General features: G+C 43.4%; 1 long non-coding RNA gene across 3 annotated transcripts in view; it reads left to right on the top strand.

Annotated features, from left to right (window-relative positions):
* Window positions 1-22453, top strand: part of LOC310757868 — a 67037-nt gene that overhangs the window by 27595 nt on the left and 16989 nt on the right. For all 3 annotated transcript variants that reach the window (XR_014545518.1, XR_014545519.1, XR_014545520.1), the window contains exon 4: window positions 480-635. This is a non-coding gene — a long non-coding RNA (uncharacterized lncRNA). The remainder of the gene's footprint in view (window positions 1-479; window positions 636-22453) is intronic.

Genomic DNA, 22453 nt, shown 5'->3' with positions numbered 1-22453 from the left:
GTGCTTCATATCGCTTCACAGCATAGATTGCAGATTCTGATTCCCCTCCCACACATTCTGAATTCCCATCAATGATGTTTGCTGAATTCAGGCTATCTGTGTCATATTCTCTGGTTACCTTTTGGTGAGGTTGCCAGAAGTTCCCTATTTTAAGGGGTGTCTCATTCTCTAGGAAAGTAGAACATAAAGGAGAAGATCCTTTATTTCTGGGGCGTAGGACTTCACAAAGCAGGCCCCCGGAGCCAAACAATGTTTATTTACTTTGGATATTTGAAATTTGGCAGCACAGTCTTCATCCTCAAGGAACAAGTCACAGGGTGGGAATGGAAAAATCTCATTGCCCCAGAGGCTGTCTTTCACAGTGCAACAACCCCCTGTCCAATAAAGCAAGATGAAAGAGCACCTTTGCTGCCAGAGTGAAGTAAAGTGAAGTAAAGTGATTAAGAGCTCATTAGACCCCCTTCATGCTCTTTCTACAGCTCCTCCTCTACACAAAGCACCAAGATGAAGCTAATGCATCTAGACAAGCGAACAACAAGAGGTGATGAGCCCTCCCTGCTCAGCATAGAACTGCAGGCAGTGGTGGATTTGGGGAGAGTCAAAGAGATTCCACAATTCTCTTCGGCTTTTTAAAGGTATTGTGCAAATGGCACTGAAATTAGAAAGTGGTAAGTAGAACATGGAGGGGTGGGGGGGAGGGATGAAAAGGGGTAAATATATCCTAAGTCTTAGGAACATGAGGTGAGAAAAAAATCTTATATAGGTGAGGATTTGAAAGAGTCTATTGAAAACCAAAATAGGATCATTATCACATGGGGCGCTGTGGGTGGACAGTGTGAGCAAGCCATTAATTGCAAAACGATTCACACTGCACCCCTGTGTCCTCATTCTTGAACCAATTTGCTTTTTCACATATGCCTGAGTGACTCAGGACATGCTGAAATGACTGTTCATTTGCAGCAGGTTCCTTTGACACAGATCAATATGGCTCTGTCTCACTACCTATATAGAGACAAAGCCACCTGGTGAGGTTACTTAGCCCATTGCAAGTGCTTATTCAGGGAACTCAGCCGTGCTAGCGAACAGCAGTTAATCTAGCACTTTTGTCCTAAATGCAATCCTAAATCCCCATTGATTTCAATGGTGATTACTTCCACTAGCAAGCGACCACACTACATGTGATATACTCAGTTGCAGGTAGTTTGCTAATGACTCCCCCACACCTTTTACAAAGAGTGCCTTCAAAACCAGAAGATCTGCATGGAGGAGGGAGAAAAATGCCAGAGGGAGAAAAGTTAAGAAGTGTCTCACGTGGGTTTTCCACTTTATGTTTCAGCCTCCATAGCTACATTTTAAAGAGAAAAATATGTCATGGAAAAGAGTGGAATATATTGTTTCTGGCAACTTTCAAATTACTTGTTGTGAGGGTGTTTGGTTTTTATTTTTTTAAAAAAAATGTTTATTGCTTTTATCATGGTGCTGTCTGCCATCTTGAGCTGCTCTGGGGAAGAGGGGCAGGTTTTAAAAAAATAATCACCACCATCATACAGGCATCGGTTGTGATTTGGCCCTCATTCAGAGGCAGTTTTAGGGTAGTGCAAGTGGGGCGGCCGCACTGGTTACTGCGCTGCAGGAGGCACCGCAACACTGCTGTAGAATTGAGCATGAGAGCCGGGGGGGGGGGATTTGGCGTTGCACAGGGCGCTGCTGAAATTTGAGCGCCCACCACTGCCTCATTGCATTCAAAATGGCAGCTTAAATTGGTGCCTGGCTGGATAAGGGCAAACAAACTGTGTTTCTCTCAGTTTAGCAAGCCCACTTCCATTCTGTTGCACTGATTCTCCTAATCTGTTTGTTTTGTTCTTTGGTTCTCTCCATAATCAGCAAAAAGTGAGGGTGTGTATGAGATAAAACAAATAGCATGAGTGATTGAGTCAGAGGAGAAGTTTCTCATCTTATTTTTATTACTAAACCCTGCCTAGAGGACAAATGTAGTTTTACCATAAGTGTTTTAGCTGCTGATACAGGTTCTCAGCCCATGGGAAACAGTGAGGTTGAAAAGCCTGGCTCCCCAACCCTCCCCTTGCATAGGCAGCTACCACATTTTCCTCACCCAGGGTAATCGTTTGTGTATTTAATGTTCATCCGGGACAGACTCTTACGCCTTAGGAATTGCTGTCAGCTGTGTCAGGTGCTTCCTATATTTTTCACGGTATTTATACTTCACAAAGAAGGACTACAATGAGCCCTTTCTTGGTCTGGTATAAATGAATGTGATTAACTTAGGCCCATTCATTTCAGTGGGTATACTGTCTGTATGGGTTGTTAGGGGAGTGGTAGTAATTCTGGCGGGAGACACGCCATGCTCCTTCTGGGGTAGTTGGTCCCCACCCTGCACTCAGCTCTCATCTGTGGCTCCTAGAAACTGTCAGCATGTGACAGTGGCCACACACCAGGAAATGGCTTCAACTGGCCAGATAAACCAGGTGAGGGCAGCCGATAGGTCTCACACCCTTGGTGAGTTAGGGACTTCCCCTGCATGCAAAGAGAGGCTCCAGTAGATTGAGTGGACAACACCAATAGTGGGTCCAACCATCAAGAAGGCAGTTTCTGCACATGCTGCAGAGGGAAGTGAGGGCAGATGGGGCTCGTCAACCTGAGAAGGTAGCCCATCTCAGAGAAGGAAAACTCTGACCCTAAACCTCTGCTGCATTGCAGGATATCTTTGGGAGAAGAAAAGGCTAAGGACTAAACCCTACACAAATCAGGATTGGAGTCCCTAAGACAATTTGGATGGCACTTTGTACGCCTCTTTTGGCAACTCTTGCAGCCATGCTGCTGCCAAACATATTGTTCTGCTTTCCTTTGGACCACATCAGTGAAGCCAAGAGGGGGTGTTGTTGTCTGGGCAGCCCAGGACCTCCATACACACTGCCCAGGCTTGTGTCATGGGGAGGTCATTTTGGTGCTGCTAATGCAGTGGTTTGACTTCACCCCCAAGGGTGCACTCCATTGTCTCTCAATGAGTAGAACTTTGCTGGATACAACCCAGAGCCTCTGTGCGTGCAATTCGTATCTATGTAGGCTATATTCAGAAGTTCTGATGCAGAAGCTAAGGGCACAAGCTTAGTTTAAAATGGGTTGGATGTCCCGAATGGGACTTGTCTGTGACATAAGCTATAAGCTGCTGATTGTGCTACCTTTACTGGGAAGACACTTCTGTAAATGGCGTTTCCGTGGACCTGGCTTCCGTTACGGTGTTCCATTACACCAGAAGCAGTTTAGTCATGCTGGCTACATGATCTGGGAAGCTGTTTATGGACGAATGCCGGCTCTCTTGGCCTGAAGCAAGATGAGTGCCGCACCCCATAGTCACCTTTGACTGGACTTAACCATCCAGGGGTCCTTTACCTTTACCTTACTTGTGTATGTGACAGCACCATCACTAGACTGAACAGGCTCCTCTGAGGGGCTCTATTTCTGGCCCCTTTCCTACAATGAACATCTGTGTACCTGCTAAATCAGTGCCTGTGTAAGAACCAGATCACTGTCTCCAAATTAACCCATTTGTTTCAAGAGGATCAAAATCTGGCCTGCCCCAGCATTTAGATCTTCTCAGCACATACCCTGTATTAAAGGAGTCAGTAAGTATGTGGTCCTCCCACAAAACAACTATTCTTCCTGGAAAAGCCAGTCTCTTTTCATTCTGCATGCCTTTTGGGAACATTCAGCTGTATTTCCACATTTGATTGGAAATCCCTGCAAAAGGGATCGGGGCACAATCCTGACAGGGCTGGCTTTCCTCACTTCCATTTGTGGCCTCCTGCAATTCTCACACCTACCCCCTGGTTTGGGGTTTGAAGATTACCGGTGCAGATTGGAGCCAGGCAGAAAACAGAAATACAGAAAGCTGCCCTTGGTGAAGTTGCACTTCTAAAATTTTTTTTTTAAAAAAATCAAGGTAGAGGAAGTATAGCCAAGTGCTGAATTGTAGCTGACAGTTTAGCAGGGGCCCAGCAGGAAGGGGGTTGCTTTGAAGTCACAAAGCCCAAAAGCCTTTAAAACACTTTCCCTTTTGGGTTGCATGCTGTGCTGTACCAGTTAAATACTTTGAAGGTTTGGGGCTTATATGTCTGGATAAGTCCTAAGTCTCCAGTTTGGTGAAGGTCATTGGTCTTGAGGGACAGTGTATATCTAGTCTGAGAGTGAGTTCATGCAATCAATATGTCTGTGGTTGGTTACCTGGCCGTAGGAGCAGACATCTGTCAATTTTTAAATATGCTTTCTCTCCAAATGGGAATGTGTGGATATTCCATTAATTTTACTTTACTGGAAGAGAAAGGTTGTTGTAAGTGAGGGCTGCTACCCAACCATCATCCACCCCAAATACATAAAACAGAGGAGGTACATTTAATGGCTGTGTGGAATATGACTAAAGCTTTTGTTCAGGGGTTATTCATTAATAAAAATTTCATTCCTGATTAAGAAAAGGAATGAAGAGAGATTGGCATTGTTGAATGTGGTAAGGGAGTTAGAACTGAAGCACAAATAAAGGGTTTAGTGAGGATTAGAAACTGCAAGAAAAAAGATTAGAACATTGGACTATAGAGGGTGGAGAAGGTTTCAAAATGTACAAAACTAATGTTTTAAGAAAGAAGTAAACAAGGTAAATGAATGAGAAAGAAGATGGGAGTGGGGAACAGAATAGCCCCCACCGCCACCCCCCATCTGAAGGTCAGGAGACAAGCACTTTATTTTGAATGGTTTAGTGGTTGAGTATTGGAAATGACTTATAGTCAGGACTCTTCAGCATAGTTTTATCAGGTGATTTATATAACAGGTCTGGAAATCTATCAATCTTCATTCATAAGAATACTGACACTTGTGGTAAAAACATAAATCACATTTTGTATACTTTTGCAGTACATTAAAAAAACCACTAAACATTGTAAGATACTGCAATGGTGAAATTTTCTGGTCTAGTGAATTTTTCTCAAGATTAGTATATTTCAGATAGTGCAGTGTATAATTAGAAGGTGGAAATACAGTTCTTGCCATTAAACAAGAACACGATGAGCTATTAGTTGTCCCAGTAACTGAACAAAGAGTAACAAAAGCATCATATATATATATATATAGAGAGAGAGAGAGAGAGAGAGAGAGAGGCAACTGATGGATTTTGATTCACATGCGCACACACCCCACACACTGATTTGAATTGCAAAAAAATGCAAAGACAAAGGAAAACAAGCAACTTTCTCATGAACTGCTCCTTGCTGCTCCCCCCCCCCCCCAACTTTAGGATTACCAGCTAATTATCTATTTACACCTGTTTAGGTCTGAGATGCACATAAAATGTGGGCAGAGATGGAGATTAAGAATCAGGGAAATGTCCAGTTTAGTCTGAATTCTATCCAAAATTCATTCTCCCCAGCTGGCATACGTTTTGCTAACCAAATCACTACCACTAACTAAATGCATAGCCATAGAAATCATTGATGAAGCACGTCAAGTGCCCCAGCTGGACCTCAGCTACGCACCCCCTCCTCCCCATCAATACACAATGAGTTGCGGTATTTAAACTTAAGAAGAACCTAATCACAGCACACCACTCAAAATATATAGCCTTGGCAAGAGAACACAAACACATAGAGCTGTTCTTAGGTCTACAGAAAGCAGTGCTATAACTGGGAGGGGAGGGCTAGCCGGGTTTTTTGCCCTGGGTAAAGCCTCCAGAGGGGCGCCATTGACATTTCCAGCTTGTGTGTGTGTGTGTTTGCAAATGCACATGGGGAATGCCAAACTGGGTCTTTGACCCAGGTGAAATAAAGCCTAGTTTCACCCCTGCAGAAGGGCTTTCCATAGGCATCTGGCTGGCCACTGTGAGAACAGGATTCTGGACTAGTGGGGCCATTGACCTGATTCAGCAAGCTCCTCTTTATGTTCTTAAAGGGGATATAAGGGGAAATTTGGTGATGGGGAACTCAGCACAAACAGAACACCTTGCACAAGCAACAGAGAACCAAGGCTAGCAGCAAAATATGAAATTGGTTGATTTGATTTGTTATATTTTTATGCCACTTTTCATTCAACTGAATCCCAAAGTGGCTTACAAACAATAACTAATAATAATATGATAGAACATAATAGAACATCACACACGCAGCATAAATCATATAAAGTTCTGGAGCTTTTCCTATGAAAATACGCTCTTTACCACTGAATCAGAGCAAACTGCAGTCCACCTAAACCCCAAATTGCTGTTTGTTGTACTTTAGCTTTAAAGAGCAAGTTTTCACAGGGAAAGCTCCAAAGCCAAAGAAGAGAGAGAAAGAGAGTGCTCAGACATGGGGCTTTAAAGTGCCAATCTGTGCCTGGAAAGTGCAGGGCAAAAGTTAAGTGTAGATAAGCCAACCGTCTCCAAATTCAGTTCCATTCCTGTAACTGGAGCTGCAAGGACATGGCACTATACACACAGAAGCAGAGCAAGGTTACCAAATAGGAGACCGTATTTCAAAGTATGACTCTAAGATGCACAAAGAACTCTCAAACATGGGGACGGGGAGCAGAGCGGCACCCTGAAATATGGGAACACTCCATCAGCAGATTATAACAAGCCCTCCCACAGACAAAGCAGAAGATAAGTACGTAGTACGCATAAGAAGGCCCTGCTGCCAGAGAAATCCCTTGGTCTGTGCTTTGTTCCATCTTTTTTTCCATTTATCAATGCAAGTGTAGGACTCATACTTACATAGAAATATCAGGAGATATTCATCAAAACGTCCTTTGCCTCCGAGTGTATGAGTACATTTTAAAATCAAGTGGGTGGTCTCAACCAATAATATAGAAATAATTATCTGATATCTACACATTGCACAATTGAAGCTGATATACGTCTATTCATTTTATTAGTTCCTCATAGGGAAGAAACTTATTATTTTTAATTAAATCCCTGAATCGAATTATATCTCTTGTTTCCCATTCTTTAAAGATATTATGTTCAACAATAGTGGATTTATGCATATGCATTATGTATAGCTGAGGCTTTTTCAACAAAGCTTGATCTTAGTACATACTTAAATATTTATCCCAAACTTTAAAAATCTAATTTATGATAACATGTTTCTTAATTCCCTGTAATCTTTCTTTCTTTTTAATCTGCAAAGGGATTAAAGTATGTTCAGGTTTTAAATCTTCCCAATTAAAAAATTTTCTTTTTCCTAAAGGCTGGTTTAAAGAGCATTATGTTGAAAAGCATAACAGCAGCAGCAACAACAGCTCAATGAACCAGGCAGAGCAGTGCCTCCTTCTTGGAGATTCCTGCTTTTTTGTTGTTCCAGTCAAATTTATCCACAAGTTTTGCCATTCATTAATTGATATTGTATAAATTGAAAGATTTTGTGTAAAAAGTTAATTCTTCTAAAGCAGGTACAGTAGTACCTCAGGTTACATACGCTTCAGGTTATATACGCTTCAGGTTACAGACTCCGCTAACCCAGAAATGGTACCTCGGGTTAAGAACTTTGCTTCAGGATGAGAACAGAAATTGTGCTCCGGCGGTGTAGCAGCAGCGGGAGGCCCCATTAGCTAAAATGGTGCTTCAGGTTAAGAACAGTTTCAGGTTAAGAACAGATCTCCAAAACGAATTAAGTTCTTAACCCGAGGTACCACTGTATTTTAATTGCAGAAATTATTGCCTTTATGCTGTCCTAATAGAACTACCATGGGCCATTTAATTAGGTAGGTTTGAGTCAAAGGTAGAAAATTAATTTTAATATAGATCGCCTGGATCCTATAGCAGATTAATTCTAAATCTCTCGCCAGAGTTTTGACTTGAACTCAGTAAGTCAGGACATTTGGATCTGAACAGTTAACCATTCTTATTAGGAAGTAAGTCCTTATTCAATCAATAGCATTTTAAGGGGGTGGATTGCCAGCAGGATTTTCTGTGTCCAAGTACACTGCATCTGGATTCGCCTCTGCCCCACTTGCAAAAGTGGAGACAAATCTGCATGTGCTTAGCTTTGTGTCACATATAAATCTACATGCTTTGCAGTTGGAATGGAAACTTCAACAGGTGAAGTTTTTCTCAGAATGGTATTCCCATTGAAGAAAAGGCTTTACAGGACAACTCTTGTGCCAAAGTAGCCTCTGTGGGTTTTCTTTTTTGACAGTCCATGGTGTTTGGAGTCAGACCCAGAGCTTTAATTATATGTCCTGCTGGAGCAATGATATTTATCTACAGGAGAGTCATACTTGAGGAGCAGGGGGACAGGATCATGTTGCTGGTTGTGTATGGCAAGTTCCTAAATATTTCTTCCCTCCTGACTGCTGCAGCATAAGAGAAGGAAACAGAGATTTGGTTGCTCCTTCCACGCCGGAAAAAAGAAAAATGGGAATGTGTAAATAGGCACTATCAAATAGCTCTTTTCCGGGAGAGGGAGAGTAAAGAAGCAGCACTGGGGATTTTGATGTGTTAAATAATCATAAACCCAGCGTCAGATTATTTGTCCAGCAAAGCGATTGCACAAAAATTGAATTCAGAAACAGGCTTTGGGGAATGTAATGTTTCTCAGTACAAATGAAGTGTTTTCCCCAGGATAAAGTGAGACAGTTCTTCTATGACAGCCTTCCCCGTCCTAGTGCCCTTAGGAAGTTTGGATTACAAATCCCATCAGCCCCAGCTGATCTTTGGGTGGCTGAGGTGGCAACCCATCTGTGTCACCTCTGTTTTGTGATGTAAGAGGCAGGCATTTGTTTGAAACCTTGTGATTATGTCATTCACAGAACCTACCACAAGAAGGCTTGACAATTAGCCTTTTCTCTGTTCTGTTGGGGGCGGGGGAGCTTTGTCTGCTATGAATTTCATGTATCAGTGTTTCCACTTAAGAGCTGGCCCTCAGGCAAAAGAGAATGAAAGTGTTGCTTTAGATCCCCAGCAATTGTACCTCTCTTTGTAAAATAAGAAACCTCTGCTGGCCCAGAGTGGCTGGGGCAACCCAGTCAGATGGGCGGGGTACAAATCAGTTGTTGTTGTTGTTAGAAACTTTTCTTTCAGGTAACCAGGGTTTTGCTCCCTGAAAAGTTGACAGCTCCACATCACAGTCTGCCACCCGCCCAGTTCTTTTTACTTATTTAGCTAAATGCCCAAGCTTTTATTATTGCTTGATGGCCTATTCCTTGTAGCGTTGATTAAAAATCAAGTTAAAAAAACCCATAGCAATCCCAGTCATACAGTATCTATATTTGTTTCATATATATCCCCATCTTTCATCTGTTATGAAACCCAATGTTCCCATGTAGTCCCCAGGAGGTCACCCACCCAGGCACAGCCCAGACCTGTTTGGCTTCAGTAACATGGCGGCCTCATGTGTCTTTTATTTGTTTGTTTATATTTTATTTTTACATTTATATCCTATCTTTCCCCCAAGGATCTCAATGTACATGGTTCTCCTGTTTCCCATTTTACCCTCAGAACAACCCTATGAAGTAAGTTAAACTGAGAGACGGTAACTGGCCCAAGCTTCCTGGTTGAACAGGAGTTTGAACTCTTGTCTCCCAGGACGCAAGTCCATTACCCTAACCGCTGCACCACACTGGCTCTCTTCTGACCAGCACTTCTTCACTGCAATGACAAATGCCTTCATAATAAGTGTTTGTATTGTAAGAGTCAGAAAGCATTTCTACCCAGCTTTCTAATGTTTATGCCCAAATGGGGAGGGTGGAAACATCATTAATAACTGGTTCCCGAGAGCCAAGGTCAGCTATCCCAAGCCAAGCTGCTAAAGCAGCAGCACCCATTCCTTGCCCTGCCTTCTCGGCCATCATGTATGGGTTTAAAGCCAAGTCATATAGAGCCCTGAGATCTGACATGAGCATTACTATCATCTTAGATTGTGAGGCTTTGACAAGGCTCAGCACCCCAAATTTAAAGGAGTTTATTATAACAGAACCATGAAAAGACCCAGGACTCTCACCCCAGCTGCCACTCCAGGATCTGCTGTGTTTTTTACCCAGCCCTTATGACATTGCTCTCTAAAGGCCTAAGAATTCTTAACCACACGTAAATATCAGAAATCCTGTTACAAGAAAATTCAGGTTTTAGAATGGAAATCTTGTTTGTATTACTTAGATTATATTTCCCATAAATGTATCTTATTTTATACAGTCTGGTTATACCACCACCCCATCCCCCTATCCCCTACCCAGGAATTTAATAATAATGGCTTAGACATAATAAACACTGAGAAGCACAGAAACTGGGAGCCATGGGGAAGGGGTGATGCATTTCAATTTAATGACCGAAGAAGACAGAAAGCAACATAGGAAATGAAAAGGATCTTTTGGATGTGTTTGGATGTGTCCTCAGTCACAGCCAGATCAGGAAGCTGAAAGCGGACTTTACAAATCCCTTTAAACCTTATTCTGATTCTTAATATGCTTAGGAAGAAAATTCAGGCTGTTGCTAAGGATTGATTGTTGCGCAGGGCTGATCCAAAAGAGTATGAAATTATTTGCATGCTTAAAGTGAAGTTTTATCCCCACTCTAACTTGGCTTCTCCCGTTGTATTTTGGTAAGGACTGAATATAGATGAAGTGGAAGGACAGTTTGAGGACCCGGGTGAAAGGCGGGTATGGGGAGATCTCACAAGGTGAGAGGCTGTGAGAAGAGAGGGATGAACCTAGGTGGGAGCTAGGAGGGCACACCTCCCTGTGTAGGGGATGAAAGTTAAGATATAGTGGTGAAAGAGGATTTTGTAGTTTCTGCTTCTTCTTTCTTTAGTTTCTTTCTTTTATTTGTTTTTTGTAGATTAGTTTGTTCTTTTAATTACATTGTGAAAGGCGTAGTATGCCTTTCCATTTTATAGTATTTTATTGTTGTAGTGGTGTTTTAGCGATTGTTTTTTTATTTCCCTACGGCACAAGCTGTTATTTAGGTGTTGTTTTTACCTGTATGGGCCTATGGCCGTAATAAATTTCTCAATTTCTCAATTACATTGTGAAATAAATTTCTCAATTTCTCAATTTCTCAATTACATTGTGAAAACTTTAATAAAAACATTTCTTCCTCTATTATTATTGTTAATGCTGTTGTTGTTGTTGTTGTTGTTAGACTTCTTTGACGGTAGTACCATCTTCACATAGTCCAATCTGATTGGCTACATAACAATGTTGCTAATCCCAGAAAGAGCATATTTTAAAAGGAATTGTGCTGAAGTTGGACACAATCAGATTTCTTTCATCGGCAGGTCAAGACACACCTGTTTGCCAAAGCTTTTGGAAAAGCATAGTTTTTTATGCTGATTATCCCTTCTCTACTGTATTGATGTGATATTTCTGTCTAGGACTAGGGGCTGTGTGACCCAGAAACAGAAAGTGCTGCCCTGCCCTGCCACTGCTGCCATAACATTACTCACTCTGCCATCTCCACCTCTGGCAGGGAAACAGCACTGGCATTGGTGCCAATTTCCAGTGAACTCTCATGCCCTCTGCAAGGTTTCACATGATTTCAGCAAGATCTTGTGAGATCTTAGGAGAAATTGGTGTTGCCTCAGGGGCTTCTGCTGCCTGAAGAGGTAGCTTCACTGCACCTAATAGGTGGGCCAGCCCTGTCCAGGACCCTCACAATCTGGAACGCAGAGGCCATGGAACATGTCTGCTTTTGTAGAGGCTATGCTTTGGAATCTCTGCATGACAATATGTGGTGGATATATGCAAAGTATTTCAGCTTCCAGCGCATATCACTAGACTGTCTCCACATGCCTCTCCAGTGGAAAGCTGACACTTAACAGTCCTTATTGTTATTGTGATTTTCCTGCAAGCAGACCACTGAAGTGCTGGGAATTCTTGACTTCCACCTTCGCCTTTCCACATCATCATGCATTCCTCCATATCTTGCTATGGAAAAGACAGACTTTCCCACTTCTGATTCATGTATTGCTTGAGAGTGAGAATGAAGGAGACCTTATCAGCCCGTAATCCTTGTACTGGGCTGCTGCCAAGTTCCCCAACTCCCCAAAAACATAATTATCTCTTCACATTCTCTTATTTTACCAAACTCTATATCCACTTTAATCCTAGCACTGAAACTGGCCCATCACCTGGGGATGTCGTGAGGTGGTTGGACAGCTAAACAGGCATGTCAGGTCCTTCTGACTGCAGTGTTTGTCTTGGCTGCTGTTTGATGTTGACCCATCAGCCATCTCTGCCAGGAAGGGATTGGAAACCTACAGGATGTTGTTGTGAAGCTAACACCGAAACTACTCCTTGACAGAACTGATGGATTTGATGTTGACTGAGAATTGGGAGAAGGGAGGAGGATAAGACTGGATAAAAAGAATGGGTTCAACTAAGGAGGTTAATCTAGCATTGCCTTAATGGGAACTGGTAAACTCCCCATCGCTATCTTCAAGCTGTGATCTCAGGAAGCCTCGGGGGAGTGGGAAAGTTTGTTAGGGAGCATCCCAGGAACAAAGGGGTAAAATTAAAAAGTGAAATGTGAATAAGGCTGGAGGGGATTTGTACTAGCAAAAATGATATGATGCTACTGTATATAATTCAAAGAGAGATAAGAATGCATTTTGGAAAGTACCTCAGTATCGTTTCTAAACTGGAAAGTGTCCTTAACTGATTGTTAATTTGGTGGGTGGGGAAAGTTAATCACTATGATTGTCCCAACATAGGGAAGGTGTAGGGAACCTTTGGTGCTCCCGATGTTGCTGCAACTTTCATCATCCGTGGCCAGTGGCCACATGCACTGGTTATCTCCCGCTTGGACTACTGCAATGTGCTCTATGTGGGGCTACCTTTGAAGGTGACTCAGAAATTACAATTACCGGTAATCCAGAAAGCAGCAGCTAGACTGGTGACTGGGAGCAGCCGCCAAGACCATATAACACTGGTCTTGAAAGACCTACATTGGCTCCCAGTATGTTTCTGAGCACAATTCAAAGTGTTGGTGCTTTAAAGCCCTAAATGGCCTCAGTAATGTATACCTGAAGGAGCTTCTCCACTCCCATTGTTCAGCCTGGACACCGAGATCCAGCATGAAGGGCCTTCTGGCGGTTCCCACACTGCAAGAAGTGAAGCTACAGGAAATCAGGCAGAGGGCCTTCTCGGTAGTGGCACCCACCCTGTGGAAGGCCCTCCCATCAGATGTTAAGGAGATGAGTAATTATATAACATTTAGGAAACACCTGAAGGCAGACCAGTATAGGGAAGCTTTTTTAGGTTTAATGTTTTACTGTGTTTTTATATATGCTAGAAGCCACCCAGCGTGGTTGGGTAACCCAGCCAGATGGTGGGGTACAAATAAATTATTATTATTATTATTATTATTATTATTATTATTATTATTAGGGCTGACAAGAGTTGTAGTTCAGCAACATATGGAGGGTCAAAGGTTCCCCACACCTGACACTGGGAACAGGACTATGCACAGGAAAAATAATAATAATACTTGCCTTAGAGACTTGAATAGGCAGTTACCTTTGCTCAGAGACTTCGAACAGCATCACACTTGAATTGGATCTGAGTCACCTCAAAGCCTTCGCTGAAGCAATTGTCTTTTCCATTGACAACAATAGAAAAAAATAATAAACCACTTATCACTTTTTATTTTTTCCAGAGTTGATAAATTTTTCAGGCATAGTAAGGAGGTGGATGAAGGATGATTGGCCTCCAATACTTGCATCTCTCACAAATTAAAGTAGGGGCAATTTTTTAAAATGTACATGTACTCTATACAAAAATCAGAACTGCTTTGTTTGATCAGACCATAGCAAAACTGTTAATTATGAAGTTCTAGTTCACTACCCCTCTCCCAACAGTGCCCAGTCAGCCAAACACTTCTGGAAAGCTCAGAAACAGATCATCATCTATTTATATGCCACTTTCCCACAAAATTTTGCCGTAAGTGGCTCACAACATATCCAAGGAACAATAAGTTAAACAATTTTTTTAAATTAGAAAAAATAGAAACCATCATAATATCAATAAGTAAACAAAACCCAAACCATATGACATTGGAGAAAACAATACCGATAAGGTAATATAAATTAACATTGTAAACTAATAAAAGAAACAATAATAAAAGAGGATGGTGCAGTGCGATCACTCCACCACCTCTCCCCTTTCCTTTTTAGTAAGTATAAGTGACTCAGTGGTCAGAAGGTCAGGAAACGCCACTGCCCCACCATGCTATCCACTACTGGGATAAAGGGAGCTAATAAATAGGTGCCATGGACACTACTTTCCCTGAGGCCTAACATTTCTCAGGAGCCTACCTACCTGATCAGGGGAATGAGAATAGAAAAGCTCTATTTCCTGGCCAATTCTACTCTCTAGATGCCCCTTTCTCTTTTCGAATTACTCTGCCTGCCTTGCTATCTCTCCTAATTCTTTTCCTATGAATAACTGCATGGTTCATACCTGCTTCCAGATTATATATTAACTGAGCCAGACTTTTCAAGTGCTCTCTCTTTCTGAATACTATTCAAAGAGGTTAAAGCTCCACGTTGAGTGGCTTTGAATCCATCTGTATTTGGATGTGAGGTGTTGCCAAGAGCATTCTTTGCATCCTTCCACCATGAAGAATGACCATGATGTCCCAAGAAAGACCCATGAACACCCTTTAGAGTCTCCACTGCATACACAACATTGTTTAGCATCCCTGTTAATACCTCTTTGCATACTATACTAGTGAAGAACAGTATTCCAAGAGGCCTCTGCCCTAGCAGATACCTCATTACAATCAATTTTGCATCTTTCCTCCTCTAGCCTCAACAGGAGTGCTATTAAACATAGTGATGACTGGTGCCCATTTGAACTGGTGGGGCATAAATTAGGGAGGCAAATGGTAGGTAGAGCCAGAGACAATGACAGGCAGAGCCAATGAATTCTAGTTTTGACCCCATCCTCTTCCCTATGTTGTTGGTGTTTAGTCGTTTAGTCGTGTCCGACTCTTCGTGACCCCATGGACCAGAGCATGCCAGGCACTCCGGTCTTCCACTGCCTCCCGCAGTTTGGTCAAACTCGTGCTGGTAGCTTCAAGAACACTATCCAACCATCTCGTCCTCTGTCGCCCCCTTCTCCTTGTGCCCTCCATCTTTCCCAGCATTAGGGTCTTTTCCAGGGAGGCTTCTCTTCTCATGAGGTGGCCAAAGTATTGGAGCCTCAGCTTCAGGATCTGTCCTTCCAGTGAGCACTCAGGGCTGATTTCCTTCAGAATGGATAGGTTGATCTTCTTGCAGTCCATGGGACTCTCAAGAGTCTCCTCCAGTACCATACCGGTAATTCAAAAGCATCAATTCTTCAGCGATCTTTATGGTCCAGCTTTCACTTCCATACATCACTACTGGGAAAACCATAGCTTTTACTATACGGACCTTTGTTGGCAAGGTGATGTCTCTACTTTTTAAGATGCTGTCTAGGTTTGTCATTGCTTTTCTCCCAAGAAGCAGGCGTCTTTTAATTTCGTGACTGCTGTCACCATCTGCAGTGATCATAGAGCCCAAGAAAGTAAAATCTCTCACTGCCTCCATTTCTTCCCCTTCTATTTGCCAGGAGGTGATGGGACCAGTGGCCATGATCTTCGTTTTTTGATGTTGAGCTTCAGACCATATTTTGCGCTCTCCTCTTTCACCCTCAATAAAAGGTTCTTTAATTCCTATAGAGCTCTTCAAAGCTCTTCCCTATAGAGCTCTTCAAAGGTAAAACTGAGGCTAAGGAAGGGAAACTGACAGGCAATACCACCCCACATCCCCCAGACTGTTTGTAAGTAATAAGGCAGGCAAGTAGAGACTGGCTGAGGGCAGATTGAGGATGGCGGGGTAGTGCCCCACTTGCTCTAACGAAGCAGCCTCTGCAGTTCAAACAGAAAATTGAAAATCTTGTTGTACTAACTATGAATGCAGACTTTATTTCAGTTTTCAAAGTGATCCCTTCACTTGTCTAATTATTTCACGTTAGCCAAGAAGGATCCTAACCACACAGAAATGAGCCACTGTCACAGCAATTTCTCTTTGAGCAACCCACTGGTGCTTTTCTTGTTTCCTTGCTGCTAAGTGGAAAAGAAAGCTTTCAAATACTAGCTGTGAGACACCAAACCTTCACCTTCCTGCTGCCTTGGTTAAAACGCTGCTTCCACGCCAAGGAAAACTACAGTGTAAAAGAGCCAGATGTTTGCAATTAACTGTCTGACATTCCCTCTGCCCTCCTGCTATGGCACTTCTCAAGGCCAGTGAAGAAAAACGTGTATCAGAAATTCAGGTTCCAAGCCTGAGCGATGCAGTGCAGAGTTACAGGCCTGTCATCACTCCTGGAATGAAGGACGCCCAAAGAGATCTGGGATTACACTACTCTTCACCTTGTAATAAAAGGCCCCACTCAAGCAAGTGGCACCCAGGAGAAGCATCTCTTATGCAATTGCTGCAGATGGCAGACAGCACAGAGAAGATTCAGGGAAGGGAGGGGAGGGAGAGAACAGGAAAGGAGCTTGGAACGAGACCCATGACTGGTTGGTTACTGATCCAGTGAGTCTGGGTCTGGGTGGAGGAGATAGGGCTTGCCTGTGTGCTCCTCTACACACTTTTTAACCCTCAAACATCTGAATAGGGCTAAAGACAACTGGTTTCAAATAAAAGGTGTTTCATGTTATTCTACAAACTGAACAATGAACCTGTGCCAAAAAAGACAAATTTCATAGATTATTTCAAGGTTGACATTCCTTGCCCAAAAATCCACTGTGTGGTCACTTCCAAGCTGCCATTTTGTCATGTGCATCCTACATAAAATATGGCCGTGGCCACATTCACATCATACATTTAAAACACAGTCATTGCTTATTAGAAAAGTTCTATTCCCCTCGCAGAGCCATAGTTTAACAATCAATCCCTCTTCCCAAAGAACTCTGGAAATTGTAGCTCTGATGGGCTATCTATCATCCATGATGCCATCCGGTTTATGCCACAAGATCTCTGATAGTGTGGCTTAACCCATATAATTAATGCAGGAAGGGGAAAGAAAAAGCAGCTGTGTGGATAGATAGCACCGAAGCAGCAGTGGAAATAATAGCGTTGAACAGAACTGGAAAATGTACCTGCTGAAATTCCCCCATCTGCAGAATGACTAAAAGCAACCTTATACTGTTAGAAGATAGCAGCTCTAGAAAGAAGATACCTTGCCTGTTAGTGAACTGGATTCTGAAGCAATTACGGTAGATCCTCTTGTCTATTTGGGTCACAGTGTTATTCAACTAAGTTTTACTCAGAGTAGACCTATTGAAATTAATGGACTTAGTCATGTTCATTAATTTTAATGGTTCTACTTTAAGTAAAACTTAATTGGATACTATCCACAACAACCAATTACTGCACAAGTTGGAAGGAAAATCAGATTTTTTTGCTTGGAACGGCTCCAATTGCCATAAGGCACACACTGATAAGGATTATTATGCTAGAAGAAATAACAGGAAGAAGAGGGCATGGTGCAAGGTTTAAAGGTATCTGCTCCATCAACCCACCCAGTATCCACAGATAGGGACACTTATCACAGAATCATAGAATTGTACCTGGAGAGAAAATGGGACAAATTCACCAACTACATCCATACAAGTACTGTTTTGGTTACTCCATACATGCTGTGTACTGGTTAGAGCATCAGACCAGGACTAGGGAGACCCAAGTTCAACTCCCCAGTCAGCTATGAAGTTCACTGACTGACCTTGGGCCAGAATTATCTCTCGACTTAACCTACTTTATCTCTTGACTTAACCTGCTTTATCTCTCAACTAAGTATTGTCTCTCAACCTGAGCTACCTGATGTGAAGATAAAATGGAGACTGCCTCGAGCTCCTTGGAGGAATATAACAAGTTTACGTCCATGTGGCTTGAACATAATCCTAGTTTTGATAGAAAAGTTAAGAAGCCTAGCGGTTCTAACAGAAGTGGGTCACAAATCTGGCCTGGACAATAGAGGAAACTAGAGATTGTAAGATACAAGAAACAGTGCATTTATTGGCAGTTTATTGAGGTATACACCAGGAATGGAGAAACTCAGGCCCAGGGGGGGAATTTTTGGCCGTCCAGGCCTCTGTCTCCTCAGGCCATGCCACCTCTCACTAGCCTCTTCCAATACTTTTACCTGCCGTAATGTGTTCTTGAACTATGATAACACCTTTCCCTGTCTGGATAGAGAATGGGGAAAGAGGTGTGTGTGTGCACGCGTAGCATTCTCTGACTTTTGTGTCACTTACACTGTACAGTTAGGTCTGCTGCCTGTCACCCCACCTACCACTGATGTGGTCCCAAGAAGTTTGCCTACGAGAGAATGCGGCCCTGAAAAAAATTCCCCACTCTTGCACCTCTCCGTCCCTGACAGACCTGACACTCTGCTGATCCTAGGTTGGTCAGATGGGCTTACCAGAAACACAAAAGCAAATAAATGTGAAGTAAAGACGATTGAGGGGAAATCAACCCAGAACCACAGGCAGAGAATTGTGAGTCATCTGGATGCAGCCGGGCAATAAAGCAGGAATGTTTCTGAGAGCAGCAAGAGGTTGAAGGCAATTCCTGCAAACCAGCAGGAGGCCCAAGTACTGTGACGATGTGAACACGGCGCTCTAGCAATAAAATCCAGAACTTAAAGACCAGCCTGATAACATTCCTGCAGGATTCTGATCAAGCAATTGCATAGCGGCACAATCTCAGCAGAAGAGCATGGCTAGAAGTCTTCCTGCAAAACTACTCGGCCCATTCTAATGAATCCAGAGAGTAAACTCTGACAGCAGGGGCTTCGTTCTAAACTACGTTGCCCTGTCAGAATTATAGAGACAGTTTGCTCTGCAAGTGTGCGGAAGTAAGCCTCAGATTGGCTCTAAGCGCTGAATAGCAATCACCTATTGAGATAAGCTGAGATGCCTTGTAATATTTTTTTTTAAACCCCTTTAGTTCCCCTGAGCCTGTCTCCAGGAAAGCTAATCTAAGAAGCAGCAAGAGGCAAAGCAAAGCTCAGGCCTGAGCACCAGGGGAAGCCAGAAATTATGGGAACCTGCCCCTGGAATAGAAATGGCTGCTGATAATTTAAAACATTGCTGCCTTAACCCCAAAGCTCCAGAGCCAGTGACTGGCCTTCCTCATAGAGGATATGCTTGTGCTTTACATGCTTACCTATGTAGGTCCATTGAACTCAATGGAGATTATTGATGAGAAAACATGCACAAGGATGTGCTGTAAGTATATTAGCAAGGCCGGGGCCATCTTGAATGTCAGGTTCCAACTAGCCTGCTAAATTTACATCAGCAAGGGGGTCCAGAACCTTCAACCCAAGAGCCTCATTCCCTTCTGGACAATTTTCCAAGGGCCACATGATAATGGTAGGCAGGGCCAGAAGCCAAAGTGGGCAGAGCTAGTGGCTAGTTGCTACACACACACACTTATTGTCCTCCATTTGGAGAAGCAAGAGGCATGAAGGACACACTCCATCCAGGCAAAAATGCTCAAGGAGGTTCTATTGCTACAGTGCTTGGGGAAGAGGTTTGTTAGAAAATGCCCCATGCTAATTTCCAAGGCTCACTCCGCTCAGGAAAGCTGCCTAGGGAAGATGGTGACAGTTTACTTAAACCTGATTTCTGGACCGTTGTCACTCCTAGCTTGCTGGAAATGGTTCTATTGCATTCCCAAGCATCCTGTTTCTGGGGCTCCTCACCTCAGCTTGCGCTTTCTGTACCATGTCAGGACAACGAGTCCCACTGGCTTTTTGGGCACCTCTCCCCCAAGGGCACTTGGGAAAACAGCAGAGGGAAAACTGTTTATTTTATAAACAAAAGCAAAGCAGGCACTTTCCTATTATTGCAAGGTTAATGCTTGCCAGACATCCGCCCTGAGGGAAGCAGGCAGGGGCAAGTCTTAGAACTCTTGTTATTGCGGTTGTGCCACCTCCTGGGGTTGGTTTGGTAATCACTGTTGCATCCCCTGTGAGGGTCATCACACTTCTGCACTTTTCCTGCTGCAGCTGGCACCCCCATTTTTCCAGTAGTAAGAGCACTGAGTAGTAAGAGCATTGATGAAGAGCACACATTTCACCATTAGGCCTACCAAGCCTCTCTAGAGTTGTACCCCTAGCGACGCTGCTCCACCCAAAAGCTCCCACAGGTAACAAAGCACATGTGTGTAAGGCCAACTGTTGACTGTCTTCTGTTACCAAGGGGGAATTGTACACCCTACTTTCAACTCAACAAGACAGTATAACCGGATGATGGCATAGCGTATCAGCCAAGATACCTTTATCCATGACAAAAAGTGCTTTTAATGTGGTAGCCAACACAAGCGAACATATAATAACAACTCCAGCATGACAACAGAACAGCAGGCAGGTGAGCAAGAAAGCAGTGTGGGTAGCAGGAAGCTCAGGCAAGCTGCTTAAAGGAAAGTGAGAGGCACTTGTTTGGCAAACTACTCTCTGGAACGCCTGCCCCGCTCCACCAAATATCACTGGAGTGGTGATTAAAGGAGAGTAGGTGAGCTGTGAGGGAGGTGTAGTTTGGGGTGAGCTGTGAGGGGATGAGAAGGGGTTTGGTGCAAGCTCTAAAGGAAGGGGTGGGGTGAGCAGAGAAGGGAGGCTTGGCAAAGCTGTGAGGAAATAGGAAAGGTTTTGTTATAAGAAGAAACTGCTCCTTTTCCCTCATGGGGTATCCAAGAGCCCATATAGAGACCTTAAGTGGGTCCCCTTTCGATAGGAGAAAATGCCAGAGGCCAGCCAGAGTATATTGAGAAGAAAAGTAGCTAGTAAGCCTGACCTTTATTAAGCTGTTGCAACAGGGTCCCACACGCAGGAGGGAGGAGAACCTTGAACAATGGTGGGCAAGCCCTTATATAAATTTTTGAAATTGCCCGCCCTGTATCCCAAGACCACCCCCCCATAACATCATACATACATCACAGAAGGAGGCAGTCTACAGCAGAGGAGGCGGTCTACAGCAGAAATCCTGTCTGCCAGGATACCTAATAATGGTCACTGATTGCATTACCTAGACAGTCTGGCCATTCTTTTGTGATGGTTAATACTTTAGTTTCTGAATCCAGGTCACAGGCTCACCCCATTCATACACAAGACAGGATTTGTAAGCGAAAGACAATGGGGAGGCTTTCCCATTTCCTTCCTCCTTGCAGAGAAATGTTTGAGGTCAATTTGGGAAAGTCAAAATGGCTTCTGGGTTGCTCTCCTGTACCACTTCAGACACGTGGCTTATGTAATTATGTATGTGTTTGCCTTGTACATTTATGAACATTTAATTTATATTTGAGACCATAGAATTCTTATAACAGTGTGGTGTAGTGAAGTGTAAGGGAACTGCGGTTGGAGTGAGCAAGGAAGGCAACCCCTAGCCTTACATATCCCTGATGAGTGGAACTTTGTAGCAGTGCTGCAAGTATCTCAAGTCATCCATGTTTTATAGGATACCAGTGGTTGATACCCTGTTGTTTCCACATAGCTGGGGAACCATAGAACGTTGGATACACCGCAGTCTAACATGTGAAGTAGCCTTGGTACTCTGTATGTAGAAATGCCCCTTGCCCTACATCAGCCTTGCCCTACCAAGAGAAACAAAACAACAACAACACTCTTAGACATGATCACACATACAAAGTGTGCAGGGCCAGCTCCAGTTCTGAACAGGCCCTGGGCAAAATACTCTCCAGTGGGCCCCCTTCTTTGTCAGTGGGGTTACCTGGTGGCGGTGGGTAGCTGTGGTATGGCTATGAGCAGTGCCATAAGACTGGCTCTATTGACCATTTCAATGTCTCATAATGCCCCAGAGTGATGCTACAATTGGGGCATTGGAGGAAATTGAAATGGCAACTAGATGCAGCCACCTGGTATTGCTCAAAGTACTGGGACAGAAAAATGTGTTTAAGGGGTCCCAAAGCAAGCATAGGTGATGTGCTTTGCCACTGTGCTGGGACCCTGGCGTTTGCCTAATGATTGGCTACAACCTAATGCATATGTGCAGTGTTTGAAACTCCCATTATTCTGGGTGCATTTTGTGACAGGGAATTTCATTAGTGTGAGCAGTTTCTGAGCTCTGGACGCAGTACTGCGTCCAAGATTTCAGATTAAAACTGCAGTGGAAGGAAAGGAGGACCTTTTTCTACCTCCCCACTTCCAGCTATTCTTTGAAGACTGGAGAAGAGACCCTCTTAAGAATATTAAGGGGGTGGGCAGGGGAAAGACTAGACCATGTGAAAAATGAACATATTTAGCTGCAGTTCATTCATTGTCAGCTTTGTATTTGTGTTATTAAAAAAAGCACGCCTAGACATTCTGTTGTTGCGCCCAAAACCTAGGTTTAAGGTGCCATATAGCTCCTAGCTTTCATATCTCAGTTTCTAACACCGCATATGTGGATGCTCAGCAGATGGTCAGTGGAATGGCACCGTGTAATAACTGGTGTGTC

This window comes from Podarcis filfolensis, assembly GCF_964270895.1.
Source record: "Podarcis filfolensis genome assembly, chromosome: 2".
NCBI classification, from domain to species: Eukaryota; Metazoa; Chordata; class Lepidosauria; order Squamata; family Lacertidae; genus Podarcis; species Podarcis filfolensis.
The sequence above is the reverse complement of the archived record's forward strand: the minus strand, read 5'-3'. Positions and strand labels throughout refer to the sequence as shown.